This window comes from Ambystoma mexicanum, chromosome 4q (assembly GCF_040938575.1).
Source record: "Ambystoma mexicanum isolate Mex_15411 chromosome 4q, UKY_AmexF1_1, whole genome shotgun sequence".
NCBI lineage: Eukaryota > Metazoa > Chordata > Amphibia > Caudata > Ambystomatidae > Ambystoma > Ambystoma mexicanum.
Genome location: NC_090928.1, coordinates 617780434 through 617793032, shown reverse-complemented (window position 1 = coordinate 617793032; position 12599 = coordinate 617780434).

Genomic DNA, 12599 nt, shown 5'->3' with positions numbered 1-12599 from the left:
TCTGGTGGGGAGGGGTCTTAAGGGGAAGCTGAGTTATTGCTTTCATTCACCAGTTTGACTAATGTCTCCACTGAAATTTCTGGAAAGCTTTGTAGTTTGTTTAGGTGCTCCTCCTGGGTGTAGGTTGGGGTTATGGTCAGATCAGATGGTCTGCTTTGTATGGTTTGTTGGATGTTGGTGATTTTGTTTTTGAAGTGGTCTGCAAGGTCATTGAAGAGTTTCGCGGACGGAGTTGGTAAGTTGTTACATCCCGGAGGGTTTTTGATTTCGTTTATGATTTTGAAGAGCTCTTTTTGGGTGTTTGGTGCTTCAAAGATTCGGTTGTCATAGTGTTTCCTCTTTGCTTTTTGTATTTCCTTTTTGTAAGCCTGGTTGTGTTGTAGGAATTTCAGTTTGTTCGCTGCATCGTTTTGTTTTCTCCAATCAAGATCCAGTCTTCGTTTTTTCATGGTGCTAAGTAGCGGGAGAACCATTTTGCCATTCACCGTTTATTAGAATTAGAAAAGGGTTTTTCTTTGGTGATGTTGTCTATAATAGTTATAATCCAGGAATGCAGCAGGGTTACCTTTTTATCCAGGTCATCTTCTTCCATGAATGTTGGGTGTGGTTTGTTTAGCTCCAGGAGTTCATTCAGGTTGGATTTTTTGATGGTTCTCCAATTTCTTTTCATGGTTTTCGTTGTTTTGCCCGGTTGACTCTTTGTTAGCGTGGTCATTTTGATTAAGAAGGGGATGATGAGGTGGTCGCTCCAGGGTATTTGAATTGGGGTGCCATGGTGAGAAGTAGTTTGTTCGCGAAGATTGCGTCAAGTGTATGCCCTGCTGAGTGGGTTGCTCCTTTGACTAGTTGTTGTAGGTTCATTGCTGCTAGTTGGTTGGTTAGCGATTTTTGTATGGTCGTGCTTTCTCCTTCAAACCAGATGTTGAAGTCTCCGAGGACTATCAGGTGATTGTGTTTGATGGGGCTATGACGGTGATTGTTTCTGTGAAGGAGTATACAAAGGTTGCATCATAGGCTGGTGGTCTGTATATTAGTACGAATTTCAGGTTTGTTTTGGGGGTTACTGCTAGAGGTATGATTGGGCATTCGCATTTATCGATTATTAGTGGGTCTTCCAGTTTGATATCCAGGTGTTCCTTGTGAATGATTGCCAGCCCTCCCCTCTTTTGGTTTTTCTGTTTGATTGGATGCATTTGAAGTATTCAGGCAAGCAGTTGTTGAGGGTGATCTTGTAATTGTCGTCTAGCCAAGTTTCTGTTACAAATAGGATGTCGATCCCTCCGTCGCAGAGCAGATCGTTTATCTCTGTGGCATGTTTGAACATTGACCTTGCATTGATGAGGTTGCAATGGATCTTTTTGGTGTGGTTTTGCTTGTTGGTAGTTCCTTGTTTTGGTTTGTGGTTGTTTGGTTGTGGTGCATCATTATTGGCGTTGATTGGGAGTGGATGATAATCAGCAAAGGCTGCATCTTCATTGTAGGAGGGTGTATGAGGATCAGCGGAAGCTGCATCTTCATTGAGCGGTCTGCTAGATTGAAAGCTTGGCTGTTCAGTGGTGTTACTTATCGGTTTGTGCTGGTTAGGTGAAGGCCCATGAATGCTTCTTCTTCATTGAATTGGTCAGTTAGGTTCATGTTTGGGTTGTTGGTTATAAGATCTTCGTCGTTGTTATGTCCGGTATGGCGCGGGTGTTGAGGGTGTCCTTCTGTTCTTGTGGTGTATGGGGTGATGGGGTCGGACTCTGGCCACATTCTTCTTGGGTGTTCCCGTCTTTTTCCTGGTTGTCTCGGGGTGCTCTTTGTGTGCCTTGATGTCTCTCTTTTGGGGTATCCTGGTTCTGGGGTTGTTGCGAGGTATGGTGTGAGATATAAGGAATGTTCCCTTTGGAAATTTGCTCTGGTCGTTTTGGTTTTTGGCGTTGTGTTTCCTCTATTTGTGGTTGTTGCTTCAGTGATAGGTTGGATTTGTGTGCCTGTGTCCAGTGCTGCCTTGTCTTGTGCCCTTTCTCATCATCCCTTTCTGGTCCGGGGCATTTTGGTGCTCAGTGCAGAGGTGCCGGTTGAGTGGTTGGCTGCTGTGTCTTTTGATGGGAGTGCTGGTATTTCTTCTTGTGTTAGTAGGCTTGGGTGCTTTTGTGCCGTCTGTTCTTCCGGTGGGTTGGTTTGTGTATCCTCCGAGCACTGTCCAGTGGGGTTTTGGTGCTAGGCGTACTGTTGTCAGGGGTGTAGGTCAAAGTTCAGTGCTGTCTATGTAGGTCTCTCGAAAAAGGTGAGGCCGGTAGATCTATTCTATCATGGTCTGGTCCTCACTAGGAGTATGTTAAGGTGGTTAAGCTAAGTTTGTGCTTGAGACTAATTCTGACTATGTTCTAGAGTCTCGTATGGTAGGAGGGACCCTGCAATTTGGGAATGGAACGCCTGATAAGTTTGGGAGACCTGTATAGTGGGAGAGAGGCCTATCAATGCGATCAGAATATCATACTATACAGTTTGGGGACAGAACCCCTGATCAATTTGGGAGACCTGTATAGTGGGGGAGAGACCTATCAGTGCAATCTGAATGTCATACCATACAATTTGGGAACAGAGACCCTGCTAAATTCTGGAGACCTGTGTATTGGGAGAGAGGCTTATCAATGCAACCTGAATATCATACAACTCTGATAGATTTGGGAGACCTGTATAGTGGGAGAGAGGCCTATCAATGCAATCGGAATATCATACAATTCAATTTTGGAACAGAAACCCTGCTAAATTTGGGAGACCTATTTATTGGGGGGGGAGGCCTATCAATGCAATCTGAATATCATAGAATACAATTTGGGAACAGAAACTCTGAAGAATTTTGGAGACCTGTATAGTGTCTACTATAGTGTGTAGTGTCTATAGCTAATAACACTGTTTCATATCGGTTTGTTAAGAGGCTAGGATTATAGGGTAGAGTGGTTGATCTACTCCTAACCCAGGCCACTCCTACCTTACTGGTCCTTGTAGGTGATGGTTGATGGCTGGCCCCTGGCTTCCCCTGTGTACTCATGCCGACACTTCCTGGAGCTGCCTCTGTTGGGGCTGCCTTGGCCTTGGGGCCCTTAGCCGCAGGGGCTGCCAGGCAGAGGGCTGACCTGGGAAGACCAGTGAAGAAGGCTTCCCAGTGAAGGAAGCAGGAGGTGGGGAAGAGGGGCAGTGGGCAGCAAGGGCGCTGGAATGGGCACAGAAAGTAAATGCTATGGGCCCAGGGGGATGTCTGGAAGCGGCCGCACTTACCTGCCTCTGGGGTGGGTCGGGAGGTGAGACGGAAGGGAAAAGCAGGAAGAGGGTGCGGGTGGGGAAGGACTACTGCGGGTTAGGATGGGACCTTGGGGCCAACACAGATGTTGCTGAGGGGCGGTTGAATGAGGGCGCGACACTCACCGTGCTTCTGGGCCAAATGCAGAAGTCACATGGAGTAACGCTCCAATCAGGGCTCGGGGGCGGAATGGGAGGCGGGAGGGCTGGGATCCAGGAAGGGGAGCTGGGATTGTTGTAGGTGAGCTGGGGAGGGAAGCGGGCCTGGTCGTGGGTGTTTTCTTTGTTATTGGGGTGGCGGGAGCCTGGGGGCTGTGGGCAGCCTTACCTGGGTTGCAGCAGAGTAATGAGCCGAGTGGGCTCACGTAGGTTGATGGACCTAATACACACAGAGCAAAGCTCAGATCAGGGCTCAGGGGCGGGATGGGAGGTGGGAGGGCTGGGATCCAGGGAGGGGAGCTGGGAGGGTTGTAGATAAGCTGGGGAGGGAAGCGGTCCTGGTCGTTGGTGTTTTTTTGTTATTGGGGTGCTGGGGACCTGGGGGCTGTGGGCAGCCTTACCTGGGTTGCAGCAGAGGAATGAGCTGAGTGGGCTCACGTAGGTCGATGGACCTAATACACACAGAGCAAAGCTCCAATCAGGGCTCAGGGGCGGGATGGGAGGCAGGAGAGCTGGGATCCAGGAAGGGGAGCTGGGAGAGTTGTAGGTGAGCTGGGGAGGGAAGCGGGCCTGGTTGCGGGTGTTTTTTTTGTTTGTTATCGGGGTGCCGGGGGCCTGGGGGCTGTGGGCAGCCTTACCTGGGTTGCAGCAGAGGAATGAGACGAGTGGGCTCACGTAGGTCGATGGACCTAATACACACGGAGCAAAGCTCCAATCAGGGCTTTGGGGTGGGATGGGAGGCGGGAGGGATGGGATCCAGGAAGGGGAGCTGGGAGGGTTGTAGGTGAGCTGGGGAGGGAAGCGTGCCTGGTCATGGGTGTTTTTTTTGTTATTGGGGTGGCAGGAGCCTGGGGGCTGTGGGCAGCCTTACCTGGGTTGCAGCAGAGTAATGAGCCGAGTGGGCTCACGTAGGTTGATGGACCTAATACACATGGAGCAAAGCTCCAATCAGGGCTTGAGGGTTGGGATCCAGGAAGGGGAGCTGGGAGGGTTGTAGGTGAGCTGAGGAGGGAAGCGGTCCTGGTCGTTGGTGTTTTTTCGTTATTGGGGTGCTGGGGACATGGGGGCTGTGGGCAGCCTTACCTGGGTTGCAGCAGAGGAATGTGCCGAGTGGGCTCACGTAGGTCGATGGACCTAATACACATGGAGCAAAGCTCCAATCAGGGCTTGAGGGCTGGGATCCAGGAAGGGGAGCTGGGAGGGTTGTAGGTGAGCTGGGGAGGGAAGCGGTCCTGGTCGCGGGTGTTTTTTTTTTGTTATTGGGTTGCCGAGGGCCTGGGGGCTGTGGGCAGCCTTACCTGGGTTGCAGCAGAGGAATTAGCCGAGTGGGCTCTTATAGGTCGATGGACCTAATGCACACGGAGCAAAGCTCCAATCAGGGCTCGGGGCGGGATGGGAGGCGGTAGGGCTGGGATCCAGGAAGGGGAGCTGGGAGGGTTGTAGGTGAGCTGGGGAGGGAAGCGGGCCTGGTCGTGGGTGTTTTTTTGTTATTGGGGTGCTGGGGACCTGGGGGCTGTGGGCAGCCTTACCTGGGTTGCAGAAGAGGAATGAGCCGAGTGGGCTCACGTAGGTCGATGGACCTAATACACACGGAGCAAAGCTCCAATCATGGTTTGGGGGCGGGATGGGAGACGGGAGAAATGGTGAAATAATTAGCTTTCTTCACATGCACAGGTTTCAAGTGATTTTACGCATAATTAATTTACATTTTAGGAAACACACAATTGTATCAAATGCCAATCCCAGACTGGGTTGGCATAATTCCATATTTCTAGAAAGAAGTAAAGATAGGGAAGCACACTTAAAACTGTCCACACTTAATTCTAGGCCTTATGAATAATCAGCACATTTCCAAGGACACCACTTGCTATTGATTACAACATGCAAACAATTCAAACACGTGTGCATATTACAAACAAGTCTTTTGGGCCTAGCTCCTTTTAAACTTAGTTTCAACAGGCCCAGATATTTCACAGCCAAAACACAAAGGTGCAATTCATGAAATCACCTCTCAGATCGAAAATCAAACAAAGAGCAATGGGCACTGTTTCTCATTGGTAGGCTGCAGATGTGTAATGACTTGCGTCAGACTATACAACTACACAAGACCACCCTACATTGTCTATCTATCTATCTATCTATCTATCTATCTATCTATCTATCTATCTATCTCTTCTATTTTATTTTGTAACTCCAGGCCATACCTCATCCAAAGATGGTGGAGGGGTAGGATGATCCTTCGTAGGATCTCTGTAGAGCTACCAAAGTCAATATAATCCATGCCAGCCATAGAGGCATTTGAGGTGCTTTGGCAGAGCAATGCACCCTGTTTTCTAGAACATACTGTGAACAATGCACTTGACTTTCCCTGTAGGGTGCGGGGAGCTGGGCATTACAAGAACAGCTTCAGAGTTATGTTCCAGCTGGATGGAAGCCTGGAAAGCTTGGATGATGTGCCACCTCCATCTTATGGTCTCACCAACCAGGTGAGTGCTTCAATTGTTGAGGTAGACATCTTGCAACCATGCCACATGTTTGGTGCTATGCTACTTCAAGGCAATGTGTGTGGGATTCATCACGGTTACCTTACTCAGCACAAATGCAGCAGAAAGGAACATCCATCATTCCGTCAAGCTCTGGATTGTTGAGGGCCTCTATTTCCCTCATGCTAGACCAGTGACAAACCTGCTCTCCCGATTATTGGTACAATGGCAGCCACCTTAGATGTAGTTGTCTCCATTTATATGCATGACTTCCCACTAACTTAAAATGAAAAACTCACCTTTAATCAACTTATCATGGTGTCACAAACTAGGATGCCCGATTGACCAACATACTATTTATCCTACTCTCTGATCCTCCTATGTTATCAAATCAGGAAACTTCAACTGATAAGCTTGTCACGTTTAAACTGCAGTGACGCTCAATTTACTTCCATTACAAAATCTCCAATTAATATTTAATTATTAACCATTGTCCACAAACACTGCAAATTATCATGCTACACATCCGCGAACCACGTGTGTTTCAACTTGTTGTTTTCTCTGCCCACCCTCAAATAATATATCACATATGTTCTTGCATGACCTACAACTGAGTCACACATCATGCTTGCACATTCAACATTCACTAATGGACTAACTCACCATGAGAGATATTATGTAACCGTCAGTTGATTGACTCATACCCCATGTGGAATTCCAGGTTGCGACAAGGAAAACCCAAACAAATTATAATTATCAAGTTTACTTTAATAGTAACTGAGAATTAACAAACCCATAAGGACACATGAACCAAACATGGAGATCTAGCAGGGACTTTGGCCCTATATCCTCTGCAAAAAGCATTACAAACATGCATACAAGGTAGGCCTGGTGCCTAACTACAGTCTCCATGTGACTCTCCCCAATAGGAATCCTTCATACATTCCAATCTCCTCTTTATGTTACCACAGTCCCCCTCACTCAGCTACTCGCCTAATCCTGCTCTCTGATGTTATTTAACTAAGAACGCCCAATTCAAATTCAATACTAGCCCCAGTTGCACACAGATTGCATATCCTAATAGCCTATCGAGAAAAAACAGTCATAATAAGTTGAAAAAGAATGGCTTTAGAACTTCCCAGATAGTTTATTAGCTGAGGTCATGGTATGTTTTGTTAATCAAGCTTGTACCCTAACCCTGAAAGGAAACCCCAAGCTATTACATATGCCACCCACTGCAACTGTTATTAGTGCAGCCACCGGAAATGTTTTTAGATGTTTATGAATGTCAGCTGTTCTTGAATAGCCTTAATAATGGGTGGAATGGCATTCCACAACATCACATCAAAGCTTGATGGGCTAGAGGCCTACCTTTCATTATTGTTTCCCTACATTTTGAGACACTTCCAGGGCCTGACTGCCTCTAGCATCTCAATTTGTCTCTGAAAATCAGATCCTATGGGGCATAAAGTGAGCCTTAAAGGCAAAATGAGCTTTGACTGGCAACCAATACAGAAAGAGTAGTGCTATGGAAATGTGTCGATATTTCTGTAGTTCAAGAAGCATGTGTGGCACTGTATTCAGGTCTCTCTGAAGGCATTACATCAAATGGTCTGGCCCTCACAGGTACGGCAATCGGAATACACTATGTAGGACAGGACCAGGGAAACGATAGCTTGGACTTTACAATTAAAGTTTAGAACAAGACTCATCCATTTGAGGATCCACAAGTGAAATCTTTTTTCAAAGTTGCTGCCCCTTAGTGAGCTATGGATATTTTAGCATCAAGTAATACAGTAGGTTCTCAAACACAGTTACAGGAGTAGATCTCTGACCAAGTGCAGGTGCTCAACTGTTAGAAGGCTATCTTTCCTGAGGTGTTCTAGCGAATGGCATTTTTGCTTTGTTTTTGATGGATTTAATTTAAGGGCCTTGCGTGCCATCTATCAATGTCTTTGTATCACACAGATAGTAACATTGTTCATGGGGTACGTTTGATCTGAAATCATTGTAAGGATTACATGCATATCATCCTCACTGTTCACGTCCCCTTATAGGTTAAAAATGATGGCTAAGAGAGGTTTAAGAAATATGTTAAAAAGCAAAGAAGCAGTTATGAAAATTGGGCAACACTACAGTTAGATACCCCAATATCATAATAAAAGGTGGACATTCTACATTAGATCTCCGGTTTGTAGGTTCTAATGCTAATATCTAAAGGGCAGGTGAGCAGAATCTCATGGCTGATGGATGGTGGCATCAAATACTGCTGAGAGTTGCAAAAGGACTAGCATGCCTGCCCAGCCTTTGTTAAATTCCCATCTCAGGTCATCAAGTACATAAGCAACCACAGATTATGTGGCGAGCAAAGTTGGTCTGGGAACCAAAAGTGGCCCTGGCAGTGTTTTTTCATGGTGACTCCATAATATACCATCAGAGAGAATGTAGCTGGTAGACTTAATCCCTGTAAGAAGCATTTGGTGGAAGGGGGTTCCCTGCTCAAGAAAATCTGGTAAAACGGGTCCAAATAGTAAATTTAAAAGGACATTTGACCCTATAAAGGGATTAACAAGTAGTTAAGTATGAAATAATTACTCAAAACTTAAAATATGATTGTAGATGAGTAATAAAATACTGGAAGATTTAAAAACAAATTCTTTGCTTCAAAAGGATGAGGAGGATAAGCAGAGGTGGAAGAAAGGGGGTGGGACAACTGGGGGATAAGTTAAGAAGAACAGAAAATCAGTGACCCACAAGAAGGCCCATGGTGTAAAGGCCACCAGGAAATCTCCAGAATTCTGTGCAAACCAGTCCACCACTGGACTGGCGCAGTGGTCGAAGCCCATCCTGAGAACATTCCAGCAGGTCATACACGTCTACAAAGATCTTCATCTGTTGAGTGACTTCTTTCTTAAACAGGAAAGGGAACATTGTAAATAGGTCAATGATTAGAACAATCTTTTCAAGAAGGGGTGCCACATAAACCATCTTAAAAGCATCTGCAACTGAACCAGAAGTCAGGAATGTTTCTGGGGCAGCAGTCAGCTGGCATTTATTATGTTTCATAGTGCAAAGATACTGCTCCATGCTTAGTGTGGTCAAAACAATAATGTAGGCAGTTTGTTGTCTTTATCCCAAAAAGTAGGGATGCTCGATGGGGAAAACTCCTCATGTGAGTTACAGGCTATATCTTCCCAAAGTTTTATTTTTTTCATTAAGCTGGTAAGATAGCTCAGCGGGTTGAGCCCTCTCAGATCTGTGCGTGATCTGTAGGTCGCTGGTTCGAATCCCAGCAAGGCCAACTCAGCCTTTCATCCTTCCCAGGTCGATAAATGAGTACCAATTTCGGTTGGGTGATATTGTATGTAAATATGGGCTCTGTAAAGTGCTTTGGTTTAAGGTGCTATATAAATAACAAATCATTATCACATCATTATAATAATAATACATGCGACTAGATATGTAATTTTATCATTGTGGGATGCTTAGTGGTTGCATAGTGTTATATTTATCAGATACAGTTATTTTTGCTTAGAAAAGGCAGACTAGATCCTCTCCTGGTACTATTGTTTCTTGGGTTTATTGATAGGACCTGTGAAATCTTTGGAGAGTCACTTTAGCTTCTGGGTCATACTGCTGTCTAAGGAGGTCATTACGACCTTGGAGTTAGCCATGCCACTATTTGTGGCATGGCTACCCCCATTCCGGGTACCGGGTCGGGTTCCTGGAATGGGGAAATACCGGGCCATTACGACCTTGGAAGGCCTGGTATTTCCCCATTCCAGGAATCCATCCCCATTCCCATTCAAGCCCCCATAGGGCTCAATGGGAATGGGGAGCATGCTAACAGGCCCGTTGTTGGCATGCTCGACTGCTCCCGGGACCCGCTAAGGATGCCTGGTAAAACCAGGCGTCCTTAGCGGGTCCTGCAAGCGGAACTCGTAATGAGGCGCTGAGGGGTTAACGTGGCCAGCAGCTCTACCGGCCCCATTAACCCCCTACCGCCAAACTCGTAATGACCCCCTAAATCTTCAATGTACTTTAAAAATACATGTTATTTCATTTCTTCTATATCAGGCATAGAACGTTTTGTGGTGAGAATGTGTTTCGCACTGCCCCTTAATGTAGTAAGGATTAGTTTATACAAAGCTGCACTTATCTAGGTAGTGAATGATACAACACATAATTTGGAGAAACAGGACTATTTCCATTTCTAAGCTAATTGTAAGGTAGACTCTCCTTAGATGTACTTCCATCTCTGAATAGCACATTGGTTCTGCCACAAAAGTAGTAGTGGGGTATGGAGAAATTACTTGATCTGCACTAAAGAACAGGCACAGGTTACGGCCCTTCTTATGGGTAACGTGTGCTGGGGAAAGTGGATATTGCCGTTGAGTCTGAGAGTATTTTGTTGCAATGGGGTAATTCTATCAATCTACTTTTAATAAAGTCACCTAAAATGTTAAGACATTTATCGGAGGCTAACAACTCTGTAAAGACATTAGCCAGATGTTCTGGGAATAATGTATCAGTTTTTCATTGCCTAGAGGTAAGAAATAATATATCCGTTTTGAAGGAAGCTACACTGGCTCTTCATAGAACAACGTATACATTTCAAAGGTTCTGTCTTGGTATTTAAATGTCTGATGGGTGATTCACCAGACTACCTTGTTTCAAGAGTCAAAAAAGCTACCTCGCAACGCACGTTGCGTTCAAATTACCAGATGCTCTTGGTTCAACCTAGTGCTACTCTGAAAAATCTTGGGGGGACAAGCTTTAATCCCTGTGCTCCCTCATTTTGGAATTCACTTCTTTTTGATGTTATGGAATGTGCCACCACTCAGCAGTTCAGGAAATGCCTCAAAACATTCCTCTTCGATGTCCAGTTGATTTGACTACTTTTTAACTGCCCATCCTGGAATAACTCTGACATCCAGCCTCTCAAAGTTGCTCCTGCAATTAGTTTTTATTTATTTGTGTGTTTGTCATGTGAGCGCCCTCAGGCCTTCGGGTGTGTGTGCGTTATATAAGAACTTCTTTAGTTAGTTAGTTAGTTAGAGCACTGTAAGTGCATATTCACATCACACTGTAATAGTACAATGACTGAACCTGAAATAAGCTGACTACGCGGCCATTTTGAATTGTCCGCCATTCTAATTTGTCTCATAATAATGCAACAGGCGGCAAGGGAGAGGCTTGACCAATAGGCAGGAAATAATGGCAGGACTCCACTCAGCCTGTTCATGCTATTCACAGTAATAATCTCAAGGCCTGTGGGGATCAAGTCTTCACATATTGGCACCCAGTCCTATGTTAAAAAGGAATTTCCACATTATAGTCAAAAACAAAATCACTCATTTAAATTCAGTGTTGAACTGCAGATTGTGAATTAATAGGGACATGTCAAAAGATGACATCTCAGGGTGTCAGTGGATGATATTGAAGGGCGCAGGGCTTTGGGAGGCCTCTTGTCTGACAGTTTCTAAAGCATTTTCTTTTGCCAGGAAGTTTTCCCACACCCAGAATAACCTCTGTGGTATGTGTTAAGACAACATTCCTATTTGGGAATAATTTTATTAATCTTTTTTATTATTGTTAAATGGCTGAAATGCAACCTTAAACATCTTACAAAGAACAATATTTGTTTTAACAAACATTATAACTTACAATTCAAAATTGTAAAAAACATTGTTACTTACAATTCATAAGACTAATGTTATGTTGGGTCTCAGGTCACAAATGACTCTGACATCTCCAGGTGAACAGTTAACTCTTTTACTTAGTTTAAGGTACATCAAGAACAGTTCATAGAGTCAGGCAGGTTATGGGGACATAGGACACTCACCGGCATCCTCTCTCAGGGCTTACATCTCTGCAACTAACAACCCTGGGACACCATGATAGATAAACATTCTCTGCTCTGCATTCCACCTCAACATTCTACTCACTTGCCATAGATGCAGGCAGAGCAAGATACAACACATCGTTCCCCTTTAGCAACAACAAGAACAACAGTAAGCGTGGGTGACAAGGTCAACAATCCATCAATAAGTAGTCCATTACAGTCCCACCTGAAATCAAATCAAAAGGTTCATCAAAACATTTCAGAACACAAAAACATTTTCCAACACGTTATGATGTTGTCACCTCTTCAAAAATCCATTAACACCAACAGTCCATCTGTGGATTCAAATCCAAAGTCCACCTGTGACGAGAAACATATTAACCTACAATAAATAAACTAAGGAGAGAGACATATTGACCTACAATTAAATCAACTCATATCAACTCACTCCCTTCACTCAACACACCCACTGAATCAATCATCACCTCACTCATCACAGATTAAAAATTGCCATTGACAACTAAAAAATTGGGAAAACTCTTGCATCTCCTTGTGCACTCCAATTCCACTCTATACCAATCACTCTGCACCTTCCCAGCTAGGTGCAGCACACAACCATACCAGCACAACGTTAACAACTCACTCCTGGCAGTACCTCACACACACAAGCTCACCCTAATTTAACTTTACCACCAACTTCCAGTCACATTGCAATGACATTGCTACCAAATATATCTATAACACATCTTGTTGCTAAAAAAAACATTTTGTATTTAACAATTTCATTTCAACAATTTAATTTCGCATCTTGCTCCTCCTCTTGGATG